The 23,089-nt window shown below is 39.1% G+C and overlaps 1 long non-coding RNA gene across 1 annotated transcript in view; it reads right to left on the minus strand.

Annotated features, from left to right (window-relative positions):
• LOC149868293 (uncharacterized) overlaps positions 1-8,995 on the minus strand; it is a 47,281-nt gene extending 38,286 nt beyond the window's left edge. The window contains exon 1 of the long non-coding RNA XR_016440967.1: positions 8,770-8,995. This is a non-coding gene — a long non-coding RNA (uncharacterized LOC149868293). The remainder of the gene's footprint in view (positions 1-8,769) is intronic.
• Between the last annotated feature and the right edge of the window lie 14,094 nt (positions 8,996-23,089).

Here is a 23,089-nt window from a genome sequence, read left to right on the forward strand (position 1 = left end):
ATCTGGTCTGACAGGTCCTCATAAATGTGGGCATTGGAGCATCTGCCCTGCTCAAACTGGTGCAGCACTTCTGCCTTGTCCCTCAGCATTTCAAGTAACAAATGTAAGCGGGCTTAAGGGTTTTTACTGTGCAGTAAGCACCGACATATGTAGAGCAGTAAGCGATACTAATGTGCAGTACTGCATCTTATGTAGATGTGCCCAAGAAGTATGAATGGTACCGATTTAGTATTTTCAGAGAAAAAATCCTTATTAAACCTTGGGAGCAGTGAAAGCAAGAATTGATTTTGTATAGAGCTGACCATTGGGGATGAAGATGAAAACAAACATTCACAGATTCATAGAGTTCAAGACCAGGAACCTTCCAATCGTATAGTTAGTACTTCTCTATATCTCAGGTCTTTATATCTTATATTGCTTCCTCTGTATTGAGACCACTAGTTTATGTGATGCAACATCTGGGATAGATTAAAGCTTATCTACCAGAAAGACACCCAGTCTTGATGCCAGTGAAAACATCAAACTATGGACAGTCCACCATTAATCAGAATAGCTTTTTTCTAAATGTTTATCACTCTAATTATTTTAAAAATGTGCTTTGTTTTCTATTTGAATGTGTTACTGGTTTTTGTTTTGCCTTTCTCAGTTGGGTTAGAGACCCCTTTTGTACTCAGTATCTTTTTTTTCAGTGTCAGTATTTAAACATCATAATCAGCTCACCTCAGTTTTCTTCTTCATAAACTAAACAGAATGAGCTCCTTAGGTCTCACAGAGTAAGACATTTTCTCTAAACCTTAAATCATTTTTGTGGCTCGTTTCTGCATCTTATCCTTGTATTGATCATGCTGATAATGCAAGTAGAAAAAGTAGAAGCAATATTTTAGTATTGGTCTCATCAAGGATATATGCAGAGTTAAAATCACCTTCCTCTTCTGTTCATTGCTCCCTTCTTTATATATAAAAGGTTTACATTAACAATAGCATTTCTTTGGGAGCACATATTGAATTGCCTATCCACAATGAGTCATTGCTTTCTAGGGTACAGTCCCCACTATATAGCTATGGAGTGCATTACTTGTTCATAAGTGGATAACTTTGTATTTGCCTGTATTAAAGTCATTTTGTTTGAATGGTGCATGGAAAATGAAGGAAAAATATTGCTACCTATCTCACTGGGAGAAAAGGATGGAAAGTAGATGTGATCAAACTACTCAGAATAATCTGCCAATCATTGAAACTGTTGACAAAGGTGTCCAATAAATACTGTGACATCAGAATGAGATTATAACTTCACTGCTTTTTACCTGGATCTTTGAGGCAGAAGAAGGGGTTCAAAAGAAGTGCAAAGGCTCCATCTGAAGGTATTAAGAAGGACAAAGAGACTAACCAAGAATGCAGACATCATGGTCCAGTGTAAACAGCACTGAAAATAGCACAAAAGCTAGGAAAATGTCTCAAGTTAATGATGCAAGTGATATGGGAAACGGAACTATTTATATTTCAAGGTTGAAGCTTCTCCAGGAGGAAAGGAGCAGCATTACATGCAATGTTGAGGATGTAGATGTGAAGGGATGAAAAGGAGAATAACGGTAGTATGGTGTTAACAGGTCCAAAGATTCTCAGAGTGTGCAGGAAAAGGATACCTGTTATTTAACTATATTTAAATCTATGCTATTGGATCAGTCACTAACTAGATTTCAGCTAGACTGCAGAACCAGTGAAAGTATCATGTTAGCAAGTCATGTGATGTACAATAAAATCATTCTGAAGCAAGTTGTTGATGAGACACCCAAAATAAACATTATTGCTTCTTGGTTATAATAAGTGACAGAGAACTGCTCAGTATCAAAACCCCTATAAGAGTTATATGATAGAGTATAATGTATCTTAAAAAAATAGCAAATCTAAACAGAACTTTGATCTTGCTGAACCCAGTAGGATCACATTTACGTTAAGTGGACACTTATTTACTGAAAGTAATTAAATTATAGTGAGAACATACTGCAAAGTGCTTGTTTTGTCAGTTAAAATGGAAAATGTTTAGGTAATATGGAAGTTTTACCTAATTCTGGTTTATCCTTCTCTGTTCTTATGTATTTTCATTACACATATTTTAACATTTTTTTTAATTGATAGGGATTGAGTACTAACAGGAAACACTGCAAAACTTAGGTCCTTCCAAGGAAAAAGTTAACTAAATATTATTTTCAAAATATATATTGTATTAGAAGGTGTATATTTATCTATGCATACCTAATCATAACTTTTCCTTGAGCTGGTTGATCACCAGAGAAACAATCTGGGAAGAAAAGCAATAAATTTAAGTCATAATAGTTTGTCAGGTCAGGTTTTTTCTAGTTTAGACATCTTTGGATTGCTGCTCAGTATTTGTAAAATGGTTGAGAATCCAAAGAGCTCCATGCATTTGATTAAAGTGATTATTCTTTTCAAAATTCATACCTGATGTCAATTATTTATTTTGCTATTCTGCTTCTTAAAAGGTTCCAGCTGTCTAACCAGAGAACAGAAATTATACTGCCACAAATAACTAATAGCAAGTACAAAATAGTTGAAGAGAACTATTTATGGGTAACTAATAAATTTAGTTGCATGACCTGTATAATGAACACATATAATGGAATGTCTATTAGCAGTCAGAATAGTGTGTGAACAAAAAAAAGGACTAAGTTTAAAACAAACATTATTCATGATTAATTCAACTAGCTCTACATTTGTTGTATGTTTTCTACAAAAATACTCCATTTGAATTTAAATGTCTGCCAATTATAGAACTCAGATGAGAGGATAAGTTAACAGTAACGGAACTAATGTGTAAGAAAAGTAATTGTAAAATAAAGAGAAAAGAAATCTTACTTTACATTGATCATGCACCAATGACCAATGATAAGAGTATAAAATACATAGTTTTTGAAAACATACTTCATTAAGTAATATTTTCTCTTACACGTGACAGAAAGTTCTGCTTTTAAAACTAGTTCTTCAAAGCTAAGAGTTCCTAAATATATTATCTACCTAAAATTCATATTTTGGCCTTTAGACATCTGGAAGGCAATGATTATGAATTTATAGGAATAGGAAGCTGTAAATATATATAGCAGCTGGGACCTACTACACTTGTGAGAACCACCTCATCTGCTAGATTGAGGTTACATTTAATTCAGCTGAATATAATTAAGCAGAGCACTTCAAGACCTCCACTTAAAACTGGGTTTTACTTTGCCTCCATAAATTTTCTCAACTAGAAACAAAATGAGGAATTTGAGAAATGTGCAAATACTGAGCCATCTGTTGATTCAAACTGTACATGGTACAAATTAACATTATTCACCTTCACTGAAATTTCAGGGGAAAACATGAGAATCAAACATCATTTAATATTGACTCCCAGTTATATTTGCTAGAAATGGCAGATGTGTTGTATGTATAATATTTTTCAAATGATCTAATAATGATATAAAATACTGCAAGTTTATGAGAGTTGGGTAACATCCTCTTAAGAACAGTTTCTATTCAAACAAATGGCTTCATTCTTGGTTACCAACACTTTTTAAAAGGGTAAGAAAATCTTAAAAAATCCAAAATTGTTCTATGAAAAAATGTGAGTGGATTTTTTGTTGTTGCTATTTTGGCAGCCAAATATGCTTTTGTATCAATTTCCAGTGCCATTTTTTTGCATTTCCTGCTGTGTTAGCTGGATGAGACCAGAAATGAATCACACAGAGCTGGATTTAGGTTTAACAAATAACTATCTCCACAGGGATAGGAGACTTAGCTATTTTGATTCATGTTCTCAGAAGGGGTGACAGCAAATCCTTGTACTGTTCTTTGTTGTTGCTTCGTGAAAGAAGGCCCCTCAGTACCATTCAGAATTGTAGGTGGAATAGTTGCCTTATCTGGTAGCAGTAATGTGACTAGGGTGGAGTGTGGGGGGCACTAGTTCCAGGTGCTAACTTAGAGGGGGTGCTAGTATGGGCCCCTTTCCACCCAGGGATCTTTTTCATGGCAAGTGCAGCCTTGCACAGTCCAGCCATAGGGATCTGGGCAGGCACAACCCTACACTCTGTAGTGTATCTGGAGGGCAGAGGGGTGAGCAACGTGAGTGGGCTGCACTAAACCCTCCACCCCCCACCCCCCAAGGCTTTGTTGTGGGAGGTGCAGTCCTGTGCCCAGAAGTGTATGGGGGGAAGGGAGGGTGAGGAAGGGGGATGGAGGAGGGAATAAGGCACCATGAGTAGCACTGGAGAGTCCATGCTCTTCCATAGGCAGAATCAGCATCTCGGGGTACTTTAGTCACAACTTCAGCTGATTGATGTATGCAGGTGGGTGTCGGGGTAAACCGAACAGAATTAATCGGGCCTCAAGGTCATGGTGGGCTGGGGTGGCAATCAGATACGGACAGGTGGGATTATTGGCGTGGAGTCAGGAGATACGGACCTGTAGTGGATTTGAATGAAGATGAATTTATTTAACTTACACTTTAGGCATAGGCAGCGATGTCTTCAGTTACAGTCTTAAAACATTAAACAACAGAGAACAATGAAGGGGTCTGTCTGTTGGCCCACGAGGTTCCCCGACAAGACAAGCCTGTCGGATAAGTCCCAGGGCTGGTCAACAGCTCATAAACGGGAGAACACACAAACTATAACAAAACTGTAACTCGGTGTCGATCCGTGACGCCAGTCCCGTCAGGACAACGATGGGTAGTCGAAGGAATGCCGAGGTCAAAACCGGAGAATGCAGTATTCAATAGAAGGACGAGCCAAATCCGTAGTCGGTGAAAACAAACAAAATCAGTCCAGAGCCAGATAAACAGTAGCCGGGTCGAAGGATCCAAATTGCAGAAATCGTAGAGATGTAGTCAAAACCAGAAAGCATACAGTTCGTAACCAGAAGATCAAACATGAAAAATAAAGGTAAGTCGCTGTGCGGACTCAAGAACGGAACTGGGAAATTAGATTCCAAACTCTCTCTTACTAACAGTCCCTGCCTAAGCAGCCTCTGCCTTCAGATAGAGCAGTTCCTTTCTCTCCTACTGCACCAATGACACACACTAATGCCAACACTCACGCACCCACCGATACACACCAACCCACACCAAAGGTGGGGTCAGAGAGCTTTTAAAGTGGCCCTCCAGCCAATCAGGGTGTCCGGTTGGAGGAATTTTCTAGATGCTGACATCATGCTTATGACACACTGAGCATGTGCAGGTCTGAGCTTTATGTGGCAACCGAGCATGCGCAGGGCTGAAAGTCGGTCATGGCTGATTGACATCTCCACAGGTCACTCAGGGGCACGTGCTGGGCACGCTGTGGAATTTTCCATGACTAGATGTTATCTGCGCATGACTGGAGACTTAACTTCTGTGTTGCCAGCATTCCTTAAGATTTTGTTAGGACAGTGGGCAAGGGGATTTGGGGATGCTAGTGCATATGTGTGTGTGTGTGTGTGTGTGTGTATGGGTGTGCACATATTCATGGGAGTATGTGCTGAATTATAAATGCTTACATGATGTCTTATTCCTATCTGCTCCATCTGTCCCTTTATTCATGCCTTCTGCCAACATTACCAAAGAAATCTGTTGAAGTACATTTTTATCAAGTGCCAATATGTTACATTTCAAAATAATGATATTTCGTTTTAGAATTGAATTTCCAGCCTGATTCTTGACAATATTTTTGATGGGTTTTTGAAGTTATACAAAACAATCACCAAGTTAAATTTGGGAATAAACAAACCAACCAAAATCCAGTAATGCTAATTCATTAAAAAATATTAGTGTTTCTAAAAAGCAATTTCCAGTTTAACAGCATTCCACTACATGAGAAGCAAATCAGAAAATGACTTGCAGAAGGTCCACAATAACCTATGGGTGCTCCACACTTGGAGTTCTCTAAGGCTAGGTGCAGACATTCAAAAAGCCAGAGGAGGATTTGATCTAAGTTACGTGGTTTTCTGTAAGCAGCATAATTTAGATTGCTAGTGAACAGAATTGGTTCTCCCTTCGGTGAGGGGTGGAAATCTTATACTGGGTTCTGCCATTTTTAACCCAATCTATGTGCTGAACTTCTGTTCTGTTACAAGTATAGACCGATTTTATGTACCATACCAATTTCTGATCACTTATACTGGTAAAAGTGTAATATCTGTACCTGGACTAAGTACCCGTATTCAGCAGGACTTCATAACAGAGAGCCAAAAGTATTTTAAATGTAAATCAATCATTTAGATATTAGATAGCATATATGATGTGGTCATCAAAATTCGTTACTGGTCTATGGACAGGATTAATAACTCATGTGACTGGAATTAAGATTTTTGCTAAGTTCCTGCTAAAATAAACCTCTTGAACCTCCATGAGACAAAGCGATTTTGGGTGTCTACTGTTGGGCTCAAGATGAAAATATGGTCTAAAATAATTTTTGCACATGTGTAAGAGGTGGAACACAGTTAATTCCAAAGATAGAGCTAAGCTGTTCAAGTGTGCTCTTTTTGTTGCAACACCTATTATCTGTGCACAATATTGTACTTTTTATTATTAAACATATAAGCTTGCATAGCAGGATATACTTAACAAGCTATGACTTCTTTTACAGCATGTTTGTATGCATATATATTTTACATTGCAAGAGGTCTATAGACATTAGTTAAGGTGTCAAAGAATAAAATTGCATTACTAGGGAGTTTTATCATTTAACTTGGCTGAAAAGACAAGTATATAGTACAATAATAATGGTAAACTGGAATGATTTAAAATATTTACAACTCAATACAAAAATCTGCATTAATACCGTGGCTGAATACAGGAAAATTTTAGTGCACATCATTCAGGAAATACAGTTATGGTTCTAGGGTAGCCACAACTCCTACTTACATGTATTATAAAAAGTATGTATGCCTAGGAAATCTGATTATTGAGAACTGCATTCAAATGTCTTGACTGGGCCTTTTTGATGATGCCATAGCCATGAATCAAATCCTAGTTAGCTGGAACCTGTCACAAAATACACAGAAAAAATCCCTAATCTCCATCATGTTCGATGCCTGGAGAAAATAACAAAGGAGGCTGAGGGGATGAGAAGTGAAGAGGGAGGGAGGGTCTAACAGTGAAAAAAGACTGCTTAAACAACCTCTTTTCCCAAAGTGCAAATCAATCACAATTTGTGGCCTTTTCTTACTGGGGTGAGTGGCTGGGCTTTCCAAGCCCCAGGGCTACACTCCAAACATGTACAGACATTCACTGTATAGGGTTAACCTGTTTCTGATCCAAGTTAGTTCATCCCTTAGATGAATTAATTTAGTTTGAGCCAGTCAGTTTTTGCTCAATCTAACCTTGAACATCTACACAGATCTGCATTTAGATCGATATAGCCCTAGGTCATGTGGACATACCCTAAGTCTTTTAGAAGCAATGTCATTTTATATGGAAGGATATAGTGAGCAACATCCTTCCCAAACCTTTACAAAGTGTTTTTTTTAAAGTAAATGTCTATAGAAAGTAAATTATTAAAGAATCTGTATAAGAAAGCTGTTGATACATATCTCCAGTGCTTTGTGAGATACAAGGCTAAAAGCTGAGTACCTTTAACTACTTAAAAAGGACACTTTTTAGTAATGCACATGCTTATATTTCTGTTTTCCTCCATATACTTTTATGATTTGCTTTATGCTTCAAATATGTAAAATGAATCTGTTTTGTAGTAGCTGGATAATCCTATGTCCAAACCATAGCCCACAATATATAGCCTCATCCTAGTTTAGTAGCTGAATGGTTTCACAGCCTTTTTAGACCAGAGGTTCACAGAGGACAGACAGGAGGGAATATACTTTCATTCCTTCCCATTTGATTTACCCTTTTTCTGCTCCATTCGTCTCATAGCCACACAGAATTCACTGAGTTAACTGAAACCTGGATCTGTTTCTAAAGCATTATATGCAGTGGGAAAACAACCAGATCCTCACAACGACTGGGACTCCACATCTCAATATATGTTGAAGGCAATTTATTTGTATATTAGTAGATATCGAACAATGACTAGACTTAGATTTAGACTACTGTGCATGAATGTCAAAAAAAGACCATTCTTTGCGCTAATGCGCAGTAGTGCTGATTATAGCACATTAAGTTTAGTACTAATCTTAATGTGCCATAATTACAGCACTTTAATGAACATATAGATGAGCACACTGAGGACAGGGGTGTGCCCAAGCCCTGTACTTTTCTGGGGATTAGTTTTCTTATTCAAGGCTATAGTAAGTGCAACATCCACAATGGGTTTTTAATCAGGAATTCTCCCCTGACAGGAGGTACCCAAGTTGGGTCTTTCAAAAATGAAGCAGAAAGCACCCATTTCTTTTAAAGGGTAGTAACTTAATTAAATCCATAAAGTTTTTGGTTTAGGCACTGGAACCTCTGTCCCTTCCCTCTCTCACGAATGTCCCAACCACCAGATTCGCAGTTATTTTCTCTCTTGCTTCCTATTTCTGGACCATGGAATCAATAATTCTTTCTGTACAGTTGCTTCAAAGGAAGAGACTTAGGTGGGAGAGAGGGACTGAGCTGCTCAGCCTAGTCAAGATTGTCGCACCCCATATGCCGGTGCACCCTTGACCTGCGAGCCTGGGTCGACACGACCAGCTTGGCGCGAGGAGGGGGGATTTATGACGGGGCAGGTGGGTGATAACGGGGAACAGGAGTCAGGATGATTTAAACACAGCATGATGTTTTTACAAAAGATTTATTTTACTTACGCTTCTGATGGTTAGAGCGCAGGCAGTGGAGTTGATTTATTTATTCAGTTACAGCAAGCAGATATCATGTTACCCAGCATTTACAGGGTGGGTAAGACAGTTGCTTCTGAGCGATTCATATAAGCTTTTGCAGTTTGCAGATTACCGGGAACTCTTGATAAGAAAGATAACGCCAGAGATAGAGAGATAAACGGGGATACGCCAAAAGATAACGTAGGCGGAGAGAAATATTCATGCATGATCTGTTCTTCTTGAGTGTATACGCAGTTCTCTGCTTTGGGCGGGAGTTCTTTCAAAGTTATACTTTTCACAGGTGACCAATTACTATACGCCAATTATAAATTATTAATTGGCACTTGTGCTTTCTTTGTTTGCTCAGGTTTCATAAAAAAGGGGGGTTATTTTTACTTGGGTGGTACTGGTTCTGTTTGGTCACAGGATGGCGCGCATAGTATATTTAATTAATTTTACAACTTCACTAAAGTTAGCTAATTTCGTTACTATAGATACTTTATCTTTTGTGCTGGGCCGTCAAGGTCAGATTCTTTCTCGTATGAGAACTCAAGTAATTTGAAATGAGGCACAGATAGGGGTGTGTATATGCAACACTGTTAATACAGAGGGATAAATTACAACCACAGAGTTTGCTGTGTTAGCTTCTGACCCTTTGTCATCTGACCTTTTGCCATCGGCATCTGAAATCAAACACTTTAATTTTTGACAAAGATGAAGACACTTCTGAGAGCACAGAGCAGCAGACCCAAAGGTATGCAGGATCCTTTAAAGTAAAAAGACCTAAGTTGTTATGGAATTTAGGTACCCCTAGAATTAGGCAACAGCTGAAGGTAAAGTTTTTAGGTTTACAAGTTTGGACTGAGACACATGAGTTCCCACTTTAGATACCTAATTATTTTTAAAGCACTACCTCATCATCATTTCCAAATAGAAAGCATAACAGAATGGAAGATTGGTGCCTATGTAGAAGATTGTATTGTTCCTCTTACAGTGTTTAGACAACATCGCATAGGGTGCCAGGAAGGATTTGTTGGCAACCACTAGATAATTTTCTTAAAGGAAACAACTCAAAAGATGCAACACTCTTTCTTCGTAGGGTTGTGCGTTTGTGTGTTGGGATGAAAATGTTTTGCCCTGTCCACAATAGAACCTAATTCTTTTTTCAAGCTGAGGATGGAGTAAGCTATTGCCCCAAATGGTTCATCTTTCTTAAAAAAAATCTTTGTGTGTTCAGGGCCTCTGTTACAGAAATACTCAACCATTACTGAAGGGGAAAATTACTTTGAAGCAAGGATTTGGCAGGTTAAAAGACTTTCAATTCACCTTTTGCATATATTGCTAAGCTCCATGGCAAGGTATAATAAATAATGTTCTAAATGTGACTTTCAGACTGTAACACTGATAATTATAAAGTAGAGTGTTATCCTGAGATTGTATTCCCAAGAGGCCTATCACTTTCGTATTTCAGAGTTCCAGTGTCCTTGTGTGTCTGATTAGGATGTCCGCTTCTGCTGATTGGAGGTAAGCTAGGTATGTACAGTGATATCCTTAGGGAACATCTGAAGCATACATGGAAGTGACAGCCACATGCAAGAAGACTGACTTCAAATGTTAAGCTAAAGGAAGTTATTTTATAATTGTGTCTCCACGCATTGACAAGACTGAGCATGGGGTTTAGGGAAGCATTTTTTAAGGCGTAGAGCAAGGCTTATATTTCCTCTACTAGAATAATCTGTGAAAGTGGACACCACATGCTATATCATGCTCCTGAAGAGGATCCATGGATTTTCTCAATCTTAAACTTGATTTCAACATAATAGAATTTATTTTTTGTTTAAAATAATATTTGATCTATTTTGGCTTTTCCATAGATACAGTGCTGTCTCCTGAATTTGAAGCAAAGGAAGGATGTAAATATTGTCGTGGTATTAAGACTCTAATGATGAATTGCATAGTAATAATTCTGCTCAATGTCATTAACATTTGTACATAGGCCTTACAGAATTTATTAATTTTACGTGTTATGAAATAATATTAACAGCTTGTTTATGACCCACTTCATAAACAGGAAAGGAGGCTAATCTCTAATATTGCACTATCAATCTTTACCAAAAAACTGAGAACTGTATCTAAGACATGTAATTACTAGCATAACAATAAAATCCAAGCCCTCTCTTTCCATTAGGCATTTCATTATTTTATCATTTGATCTATTATCCCAAGAAACTTGTGACACTCTAATAAATACCTTAGCTATAGTATATTATGCAGCTTCCTAAAATGTATGATGAGTAAAAGTGCTATATTTGCTGGTTCAATGCCAACATTACCTGGAAAAATGAGGAGCAAAAGTTTTCTATTTAACTTCTGAGACACGAGCAAACTTTCTGTGAAAATGGTGAGAATTTGTTTCATATGCAATGCCTGTATCAAGCTGGAAACCTGCTGTTTTAGTATTAGGGCGATACATAGAATTATTGTTTTCTCTCTTGACATCATAATTATTACTACCACATTTTTTATGGGTCACATTGAGATATTTCTTACTTTGAATATTTCCTTACTCCATGAGTAGTGCCATTCATGTCCATGGAAGTCAAGAAGTAAGATATTATCCAAGCTGAGTATCTCAATGCTAGCTTCATATTGCTTCAGACTTGTAAGTAACTACTCCAGTACTTCAAAACTCCACACTAAAAGAGCAGTTACAGAATCTGGAGTCTAAATCATGCATGGATACTTCAAAATATACCAAAATCTTTCTGATATACAAAACATGAAGGCAATTCAACTCAGTTGACTGGTAATTTTAGAAAATAACAACTGCCATATATGACAAATGACTCCCTTTTGGTTATTGCAGCTTGCTCTTCCCTAGGAACTTCCTAAACCTCATACAGCTCCACCAATGGTTAATCCAATATCTTGGTCTGGATAAAACTCTCAAATTCTAGCATTCACAGTCATGTTCCATAAAGTAAGATAAATAGGAATAGAAGAACTGAAGAGACAATTCATAAATTGACCCCCAACTCAAAGTAAATGCATACAACATCCAAACATCCACAATAAACCCAGCATGTTATCAACCCCAAACTTCCCCATATTGTTAGCAAACTTTAAACGGGGTGGTCAGGTGAAAAAAATTCAAACAGGCTCTTGGGCTGTTTCAACCACTGTGAAAGATTTATTGATCAACTGACAAAACACGATTAGTTGCAAGATATAAACTTACAGGATGTTTAACAGTCATGAAGTGAAGCTGGCCAGGTATATGGTCTTCATCAACAGGGGTACTCCAGTTGGTTCACCAGGTATCATGCAGAGGTCTGAATGCAAGCCTTTGATTTTTACACCCTTTCCTTGATCACATTCTCTCCATGTGCTTTGTCTGTGCCCCGGTCTCAATGAATCATGTCAGAAACTGTTATCTCAATTTTGATTCAAATGCCAAATTGTCATTTCAGCCCTAGGCTCTTCTTTGCTATCTCTGGAGATGCTGATTCATGTTCACTAAACTTGTTTTGCAAGACTTTTTCAGGCCTGCTCAGCTGATTAGAGGCAGTTGGTTGATAAGCCACATATGCTAAGAGTCCCAAAGTCTGGGCACTGATGCTCTTGTCAGCTGCATCTTGTCATATAAGCTGACATTAGCCAAATTTTGCAGATTTTAGCCTTACAATTACCTCCTTGATGGTGGAACTTTCAGTTCAGATCATCATACAATGGTACCATGTACTGTAGACCCCTGTCTTCTCAGTGTCCAAGGGTTGCTTTCTCCTTGGCGGAGGCACTGTTGTGGTGCTTTCATGGCCCATTTTACATGAGGTCACCAGGATTAATTGTTTTATAGGCCTCATTTAATTTCTCCATCTCCAGATTGTTGAGAATAGAAGCATCATTCAGATTACTACTACAATTTGAACCACAAGAATGATCACAATAGGATATATTATGAGATTTAACAGGCCTGTTCTGTTCTGAGGCCAGCCAAGCAATGTGTCCCACCAGTGATGATTCCCTGCTGCCTTTACCTTTTCAAGAACAGAAATCACATTTTTGCCATTGTGCTGTTCTGAGATGATCACATTGTGTGTATGTTCAGCATTTTTGATTAACAATTTTTGCAAATCATAATGTTTTAGCAGCTGCTGTAGCAAATGAAAATTCATTCCTATAGGGACTGGGGTAATACTAGCATATAAAGTAAATTTATACAGCAATAAATGGACAGTGAACACTGGAGTAGTAAAGTTAAAAACATATCCATACATCTACATTATATTGCACATGCCAAAGGTTTTATTTGTGGAAGATACAAAATAATTAAACTTTTCATTAATAACTACAAAGATACATAATGTACGTAAACAGATGCATCCTTGGCCTATATAAAGTACCATGGAAAAATTGTGGTGAATCAAATTTGTCAGTATAAAATCACATGTTCCAGTACGCATGTTTAAATATGCAGGTATCTGTAGGGTCAAGAGTGTGATCTTCATATACAAAGCTCAATCCATATTCTGTTACACATCCTTCCAAATTGACTGTTTTCCACTAATTATTCATTTGGGTTACCAACTTTCGAGACAGTACAGGAAATAACATGTACCCATTGATATATACTCCTAAAAGCACAAGTGGATATATCTATTGAACTTTTTCTATTGACAGTGTTGAACATAGGCCACAGTGGTATTCTGTTCTTCACTAAAGGTAAAATTGACTAATTTCCATCATGCTATTAACTGGTGTTTTTGAGTGGATGCTGCACCTTACATAATTTTTCAAATTTATGTGGGTAGAATTCCTACTATCTCCTTCCTGGATGATGGCAGCTACTATTGTTTGAATCCATGCATGGCTTTGAATGCATGTCAGCACTAAGGAGACCTTCTCTTGCTGCTCCCCCAGTGTTTGTACAATTAACTGCTGGCCTAACTCATTGAGCCTGTCCCACTGAAATAACAGACTAGTAATAAACCATTGTGTCATCCTTAATTGAGATAACGAGGAATTTCATGGGACAGCTAATTCTTGCAGTAGGCTGCATACTTCAGCTAGCTTATTTGCTAACACTTCCACATCCATTGTCTGGATAAAATTCTCAAATTCTAACATTCACAATTATGTTCCAGAAAATATGATAAATAGGAACAGAAGAACTGAAGAGGCAATTCATAAATTGACCCTTAACTCAAAATAAATGCATATGACATCCAAACATCCACAATAAACCTAAGATATTATCAGCCACAAACTTCCCCATATTGTTAGCAAACTTTAAATGGGGTGGCAAGGTGAAAAAGACAAACAGGCTTTTGGAACATTCCAACCAATATGAGAAATGTATTGATCAATTGACAAAACAAAATTAGTTGCAAAGCATAATCTCACAGGATAAGTGATATGCAATGGCCCGTCATTTTTAATAATTTTTTTCTCTTGGGGTTATCTATAGAAATCTTGATTTTAGTTAGCTTTAGCAATGATAAAAATAGTGATGTGAGCAATTTAATCTCTGAATATGGCTCTATGGTGAAGAAGTGGGCAAAATGTGTATGGAATACTTATTGTTATAAAGATATCAGTGAATATACCTCTGCACTTTCATAGATGACATCCGGCATGTTATTACCAGGAATATTAGATTAGTTCCTTATTCTGAAAACTGAAATAATAGCAACTAGGTATATTTCAATGTAATATATGCCACTTTACCCCTTTAACACTAAATATCATTTGTTACATATCTTGGTAATATATACATACACCATACCAAAAATATAAGATTGCATACAGAACTCCATTTGAGAGTTAACTTGTTAAAAACTGCTCTTTGGTATCCCATACCCATTGTAGATTCTTCTGAATATGCAAGAACATAGAAAAATATTGCTAACTGTACTTATATGTTATTTTATTACTTCATAAATATGATACTAATGGAAAATAAAAATGTAGAGCTGTACAGAATTCTCCTGAAGAAGACAAAACACTTTTTCACTTTGAGTTTCACACAGATTAGTTTTTCTGGCATTTAATTTTAACTTGTCTGATTAGAAAAAGAAAAATAGTTTACTGTAACTTCCCTGGGAAATATTCCATAGTGAACAGTTGAGTCCAACCAAGTTCACTTGGTCTTATATTTCTCCTTTCTTCCCATGAAGTCAAAATTCTTGTGGACAGTAATGGGAGCAGGATGTTATATTTTTGCAAAATAATCCAAAAGACTACATGAGATAAATAAATTAGACATTTTTGTTTACATTTTTATTTCAGGAAATCATTTCCATCCTTCAGCATCTCTTATATCTTTTTTATGTTTTATAGGAAATGTAGAAGTATATGCAGAAGCCTTCATTCAAATGCCTGTAAATAAAACAAATAACAGTATGATTAATACCCACATTAACTTTATAAAGAAACATTGGCTCAGCTTGGTAAAGTATGAGAAGGCTAATTAGAAAAATAAAAACAGGTGAATATTTGTTCGGTCTGTCAAAACCAAAGAAAACCATTCCTTCGTATTTTTTTCTCCATCTTAGTTCTATCGCTACACTTTCTTGCCTTTTCTCATTTTCATGTATATTTAATCATGTGAATTTAACCAGGCAAAGTTTGGAGAGAAGGTGAGCAGCCAACAGTGGCAAAAAACAGGTTAGTGACTACTTACAAAGGCTGGATGTATGTAAGTCCATAGGGCTGGATGCAATGCACCTGAGGGTGCTGAGGGAGTTGGCTGATGTAATTGCAGAGTTGCTGGTTAATATCTTTGAAAAATCTTGGTGGTCAGGAAAGGTCCCAGATAATTGGAAAAGGGCAAATATAGTACCCATGCTTAAGAAAGGGAAAAAGAAGGATCCAGGGAACTACAGACCCATCAGTCTCATGTCAGTCCCTGGAAAAACCATGCAGCAAGTTCTCAAGGAATCCATTTCTAAAAACTTGCAGGAGGAGAAGGTGATTGGGAAAGTCAGCATAGATTCACCAAGAGTAATTCATACCTGGCCAGCCTGATTATCTTCTAAGTTGAGGTGATTGGCTCTGTGGATTCAGAGAGAGCAGTAGGTGGGATATACCTTGACTTAGTAAGGCTTTTGATATGGTCTCAGTCTCCCACAATATTCTTACAAGCAAGCTAAGGAAGTGAGGGTTAGATGAATGGACTATAAGTTGGATAGAAAACTGGCTGGGTCATCAGGCTCAGAGGATAGTAATCAATGGCACCTGATATCAAGTAGAGTGCCTGAAGGGTTGGTTCTGGGTCCAGTTTTGTTTAATATCTTTAACAACGACCTAGAAGATAGGGTGGAGTGCACTATCAGCAAGTTTGCAGAAGACACCAAGCTGGGGAGAGTAGTAGATATGCTGGAGGGTAGGGCTAGGATTCAGAGAGACCTAGAGAAGTTGGAGGATAGAACCAAAAGAAATCTCATGAGCAGCAAGGCTGGGGCTAGTGGGACTCAGCCCCTCCCCCAAATGTGGTCCAGCTGTTAGATCCACAGGGCAGCCCAGTCATGGGCTCCAGGTGGCTGCAGCGGGGGAGGGGACACACATGCAGCCAGAATTGCAGCCTGGTGTGTGGATAACTGGCTGCCCAGCACAGTAGCCAAGTACCAGTGGATTCTGTGAAGGAGAAGGGGCTGTGTGTGTATGTGTGCAGATTGAGGCCTTTGTGGTGAGGGAGGGAGTTGGGCAGAGGCAGAGGCAGGGCATGGAGTGAATGGCCCCAGCTGGGCTGGGTGGTGGAACAATCAGAGCCTGGGTGGCTCATTCAGAGGTACGGGGGTGCTCCCGCTATTGCACACACCCCGGTGGAGGCCCAGGGGGCACATGCCCCCCTGATCTGTGTGTGGGGTAGAGGCAGCTACCTCTGTGCTTTGCACCCCACTGCAGCTGCCCTGGGAGTAGTGAGACACCACATGCCGGCCACCGCCAGGCTGTGCCATGCCTCCTGCCCACCCAGCGGCAGGATGCGTGTGATGCCATGTGGATGTGGAGGGCTGGGGCAACTGCAGCAAGGAACAAAGCACAGAACACAGCAGCAGCTGCCTCCACCCCACACAGGTAGGGGTGGCATGTGCCCCCTGGGCCTCCACTGGGGTGTGCACAGCAGTAGGAGCCCCCCTGTACCCCTGGATGAGCCCCCTGAGCTCCGATGAGCTGCCTGAGCTTGGCTGGGGCCCTGCTCACCCCAGCCCCTGCTCCTGCTTCTACCCCAGTCCCTCCCTCACTGCTGGGGTCTTGATCTGCCCCCCATGGCCTGTTCCTCTTCCCCTACCCCTTTTCCTATAGACCTACCTGCTGGGGGCGGGGGGGCACACTTAGCTCTCCCAAATAATTTTTGCTCCCTCCACCTATGCTCATAAGGCTGAAAAGTCCCATACTTTGGACAGAACAATCCCATGCACTGGTACATGTTGAGGACAGACTGGCCAAGTAGCAGCTCTGCAGAAAAGGACCTAGGAGTTTCAGTGGACAATGAGCTTAATATGAGTCAACAGTGTGCCCTTGTTGCAAATGTGGCTAATGCATACTGGGCTGCATTAATAGGAGCATTGGCAGTAGACTGAGAGAAGTGATGCTTTCCCTCTATTTGGCACTGGTGAGTCCACATCTGAAGTACTGTGTCCAGTTTTGCTCCCAAGAAAGGGTGTGAACAAATTGGAGAGAGTCCAACAGAGATCAACAAAAATGGTTAGGGGGATGGGGGACATGTCTTATGAGAAGAGGCTGAGGGAACTGGGATGATCTAGTTCAGGATGGTCATGCTTTGAGGAGGGGGTTGGACTAGATGACCTCCTGAGATCCCTTCCAACGCTCATTTTCTATGATTCTATAATTCTATGTGGCATAGTTGTTCATTTCAAGGGGGATTCCCTTTGGTTTAAAAAAGGATGAAGAAACAGTGCCAGAGTTCAATTTGGGGACCTGGAAACTACTTGCTCAATCAATTTTTTTCACAGCAAAGAGCATTTTAATGATTTCTTTGCCTACATAATTATTTGCAATCCAGCAGAAAAATGATATTCTTACTAATGTAAGCTTAACAGAGCAGGACCATCAACTCAAATGGGGTCACGCTTAAAACAGTTTTAAAAATATGTCTTCTAAATGCTTTTAAAATGTGAATTAAGTTTTAATCAACGGAGAAATGAAGCTCAATATTCTCAATGGGTAAACCAGTTTATGCTGACTGTTGGTTTGAATTTTCAAAGTACTAATTTTTAGGTCTTCCCAGATTTATAATACAAGGTGTGAAGTCATTTAGATTTAATGTAATAAGCTCAAAACTCAGATTAAACTCTTTAGGGTGTACAATATACAAAATGTATTCACACCTATATTATTAATTATCCAGTACCATCCATGCACAGGGGAGAAGAGAATACTGAAGGCATATTTCACATCCAAATGAGTTCAAAGGAAAATGTAATTTGGAGAAAGTTGGAGTTTCTGAATGACCAAAGAGATGGTAGAAGCTCCATCTTCTTAATATAGGGTTCTGAATGGAAGAATAGAATAGAATAGAATACAGTGAGAAGAAAGCCTGAAAGGTCATCTAGTCTACCCTTGTACTTCAAGTATCCACAATTTCATAGTATAACAAAGGCGATAATATAGTCTTTCTATTTAAGACAATGGGACAGATGTCTCACTGGTATAATTGTCTAACTGACAGATAGTTGTCTAACCTTCTCTTAAAACTCTCCAGTAATGGAAATTCCACACCCTCCCTAGGAAATCTGGGCACTGTGATTATCTGAATTATCGTTCTTGTTGATCTTTTCTGAACTCTGTCCATTCAGTCCATACTTTTTTTGAAGTACCAGGTGGAATATTGGGAAGGAAAAAGAAGCAGGGGGAGGGTGAAGGTGGTCATCTTTAAGAAGTGTGGGAAGAGACAATGGTTGAAAAGCAGATGTAAAGAAGCAGTGGTTGTAACAGACCTTGAAAGTGAGGACAAGGAGTTGGAAATTCAATGCAAAATGTTAATAGAAACCAGGGACTGGCTTTAAAAAATAGAAAGGAACTCAGTCAACGTGGCAAGAAAATGGTGACTTTGACAACACAATGTTGGATGAAGTGATGATGATGAGGTGAGTGTCACCCCCCCATTTGTTGGAAGCATGCGAGCCAGAAAACTAGCAATAGGTAGAATGTTCAATGTCAATAAGATCTTGGACGCCCAAAGGAGAGCTGTAAATGCATTCATAGTTTATGTGGTTGGCTGTCTGAGCTTGAGCACCACAGTTGCAGCCACCATCATTGGAAAGGCCCCAAGAGTACATGCTCACCTTAAACCATCCAATACTATCCAAATATTGAAGAAGTGAATAGGAGCAAACTGGGATGCAGAAGAAGATGTTATAAGTGAGAATATTTTTTCATAAGGAAAGACATAGATTTGGACTTGTGTTGCAAATCATCTACTTCCTGCAAAAGATTCTGGGCAATATAATCTGACAGACATGTATTATATTACTGTAGTAGGGGGCATCAATTACATGAGATGCTTGATTGTGTTCTTTCTAACAGAAATAGGTCCTACTATACATGTAAATACCACTACAGTTACAGCAGAATCAAGCAAAAATCTTTCTTCTGAAGCAAATAAGCATTATATTCAGATGCTTACAGCAGTGGAAGATATACATAATACTAGTGATGGATTTTTTCTTATTCAGAATTGTTCCTTAGAAGATTCCAATATCCAATAAAGATAAAGAGTAGAAGGCTAGATATATGGGTGTGTGTATACTGGAAAGTGTGGAAGAGGAAAACAGCAAATAGTTTAGAGCTCTTATTATGATACAGTGGTATTATAGAATACTGGATGACAAAAAGGAAATGCCCACCCAGGTGAAAATTTGGAAGGCTTGTAAACGTATAAATAATATGTATAACAATACTTATAAAAACCTTAAGTTTGAAAGGATTAAATTTCCAACATCTGGAAATGAATTGAGTAAACTTTTGGTCTTTAATATGGATAGTAATTTAATGGCTTGATTACCAAAACTGTATGTAAAACTTCCAAATGAGGTGCCAAAATTGATCTTTAATTTTGTCGTGGGGCCCCAGGAGCTAAATAACACTTAAAATGATTGGCATTCCAGGTCTTGCCATTATTTTGTAATTACTTGTATAAGTGGTTCCATAAAAACTGCTACTATCTCCAAAAAAAACTAAACCGCTGAACTGTAGCTTAGCATATAGTTTGTTTTTGTTTAGGTTAATTGCTTTAACACACTTAAAGCAAACATTTTTTATTTAGCTGCTTTGATTGGCTTTGTCTTGTTTAGATGAACAAAACTCAGTGAGGCTGTATTTCACTGGGAAAAATATCTTTGAAGAGAATTATGTTTTTTAAATGTGTAAAGAAAAACTTTTCTTGACAATTTCACAAATGATGTCAATATAACATGGTCACTCTCCCTTTCTTAAGCCAGCTCTGCTAAGTTAGCTAGCTCCTCATGAACTGCTTCTAAACTCTGTCCCAAACAACAGAAAATAAAACAACAATGACAAAACTTTTATTAGTTGGTCTAATAAAAGATATCACATTTTCCCAAAGAACCTTGTCTGCCTATGTTCTTAGACCAATATGACTACACCCAACAACCCCAATGACAACAACTGTATATAATGCTTTTGCAACATACTTACCTGAAGATCTCCAAAAGCTTGGTACAGAGCTTTTTTTGCTAAGATGTCTATAGTCTCTCAGTTGCAGAAATCAGCTAGTGTAACTGACTGCAGGGGACAGAGGCTTAGCTGAGGTAAACTGTTATAGTTCCATTGATAAATGAAGCTGTAACAATTACATCAGTGGGGCATCTGTCCCAGTGTCTTAAATAAAAATACTATATTATCTCCTTTTTTATACTGTTAAGTATCATCTGTCAGTTGTGCAGATGCCCTTAATCTACCGATCTGGTTAATATGCCTATGTTTACTAAACTATTCACTTACTGGAATCATAATTCTAAAGAAAGTTAATTTATAAACAAGAACTAATGCCAAAGGTTTGCAATTAAGTGTTTAACACATCCTGTTTCTGACTTTGTCCAGTGGTGCAAAAATGTTCTCCATATTGTTGGCTTTCACTTTGGAACCACTGAAGAACAAAACATCCCTCCTTGCTTAAAGTATCCATTTCACATTTTATACAAGCCATGGTAAGAAAAATTGTACAACAAAAAATAATGGAATTGTTCAAAAAAGTTTACAATTCCCGCAGTATGTAGTGTTAATGCTTAATTCAAGAATGCTTCAGTAAATTGCGACTGCTGTACACATCTGATTATCCTATTATATTGACATTTCTACAAACAAGTACCTTCCCCACTAATATCGCTACCTTCCTAAAACTAACACATTTAGCAATTTTACTTCTGTGACTCCCAGATCTTTTTACATTTCTAGATCAGAGGTAGATCCTAGAATGTTTGGCAAAATTCATAATACTAAACATGAATTTAAGAATTACATGTACCAGCAGGACCTGGGAAGACGGGTGCACCATGCCAGGTGATTGCAGCACAATCGGCTGTAGCCCGGTAAGGGGTAAAGACAGGGACAACTTATCCACAGGTGAAGAAGAACGGGAGCAGGAGCAACGTGTGGTGCCACCATGCGAGTTTACCAGCATGTGCTCCTTACCTCTCTGGGGGCACTACCATGATGATATCACAGGGCTGCAATGCTGCAGCAGCTTAAAACTGAAAGTACAGATGAAAGAGGACAGACATTGTGCAGCAGACCATGGGACCCAGAGGAGTGCAGGGTTGCTTCCACAGCATGGAGATCTGGAGGGGTCCCTGGATTCGTTATGTTGCCAGACTTCTTGGGTCAGAAAGATCCACAGGAGAAGGAACTATTATCTGGTGAGAGAGAGTTCTGAAAGACCAATCATCCAGAACCCGAAGGTTTGAGTCCAGCTCCAGAACTGTGAAGGACATTTTCGTTCCATTTTTTTCTTTTATTTTCCCTCTAAATTAAGCTGCCCAGTCAGTCCTGTTTTCTTTCCCATTATTTGATCAGTGCCTGGGCTGGTGCCAGTAGCCCGAGGGGCAATCCTGGTTCAGGGAAGGAGATCTGACCCAGTGGGTCTCGATAAAGCTATGACCCTTGCAGGAGGGGAATCTCATCAGCTTACTCTGGTTGGGAGGGGAACCAACCAAACTGTAGGAAGCCAGTTACTTGCATCACTTGAGAAAGGCTTATTCCAGATCCATGAGGATTCACTGTTTGTTTATTCTTGAATATGCTAATTCCTTTTTGTTGCTTTGAGCATGGAATTTTCAGTAGCAACCAGAGCTCATGCAACAATGCAGTAGAGATACGTGGATCAAGATCCAAGTGATTTGACCCTGGTTGGGGGCTTGCAAGCTGTCAGTTGGCATTGGCATGGTTATGGAGCCACCATTGTTAAAATCCTTTGTTGGTGTATGGATGGGGTGTAGGGGAGGTAGAGCCTCAAGTCTACAACCCACTATTACGTGAGTACACCCATGGAGACCCTCAGTAACATCTTTGAATCCTCTTTTTCTTTGTAAGACCAGAGGCATGGCAGGTGAGTTGAGGGTGGTTCCCTCCCTGCCCCCGAGTTCCCACTGCTTACTCCTATCTTTAACAAAGGACAAGTAGTGCTTGTCACTAAAAGGAGTGTGGGCAAGAAGCAGAGCAGCCTGCAGGTGGTGCACTCCAAATCAGGAGTCACATGGCCAGCAGGAGGGCACCTGATTGGGAAGAGGGCACAGCTGTTAGGAATAAGACCAGGCCTTCAGCATGGAGCCAGCAGTTTGATGCAAGCAGCCTGAGAGAGAACATCACCCGGCTGGAGCTGCTGTTCACGTAACATCTTGGAGGTTCAGGGTAGGAACTATGGGGCTGGATTAGGTTCCTGATCCTGGAGCATGAACTAAAACTACACCCTGCTGGGGTTAGATGATGTGGTGGGCTGCTTTGGCAGCTTCCAGGAAATGCCACACCTGTGCATACCCAGTGAAGTGTGAGTGTTCAGTACCAGAAAACCTCAGCCCCCGCTGCCTTGTGGGTTACCCCATGCAAGGTAAAGGTTAGGGGAGCACACCCCAAAGATAAAGCACAAGGCCCAGGCTCATGGAGTGAGGCCTGAGACAGGGTCTAAGCCAGAAAAGGGTGCCTGAGAAGGGGCCCAGGTATTTTTGTTGAATTTAAAAATGTTTCTTGTGCATTTTTTTAGCTAGAGAACATTACCTGTACAGTGGTTTTCAATCTTCCTACATCCATGGAACGCTTTCATATCACTTCT

Source organism: Crocodylus siamensis, chromosome 3 (genome assembly GCF_052110815.1).
Source record: "Crocodylus siamensis isolate JL-2025a chromosome 3, ASM5211081v1, whole genome shotgun sequence".
NCBI classification, from domain to species: domain Eukaryota; kingdom Metazoa; phylum Chordata; order Crocodylia; family Crocodylidae; genus Crocodylus; species Crocodylus siamensis.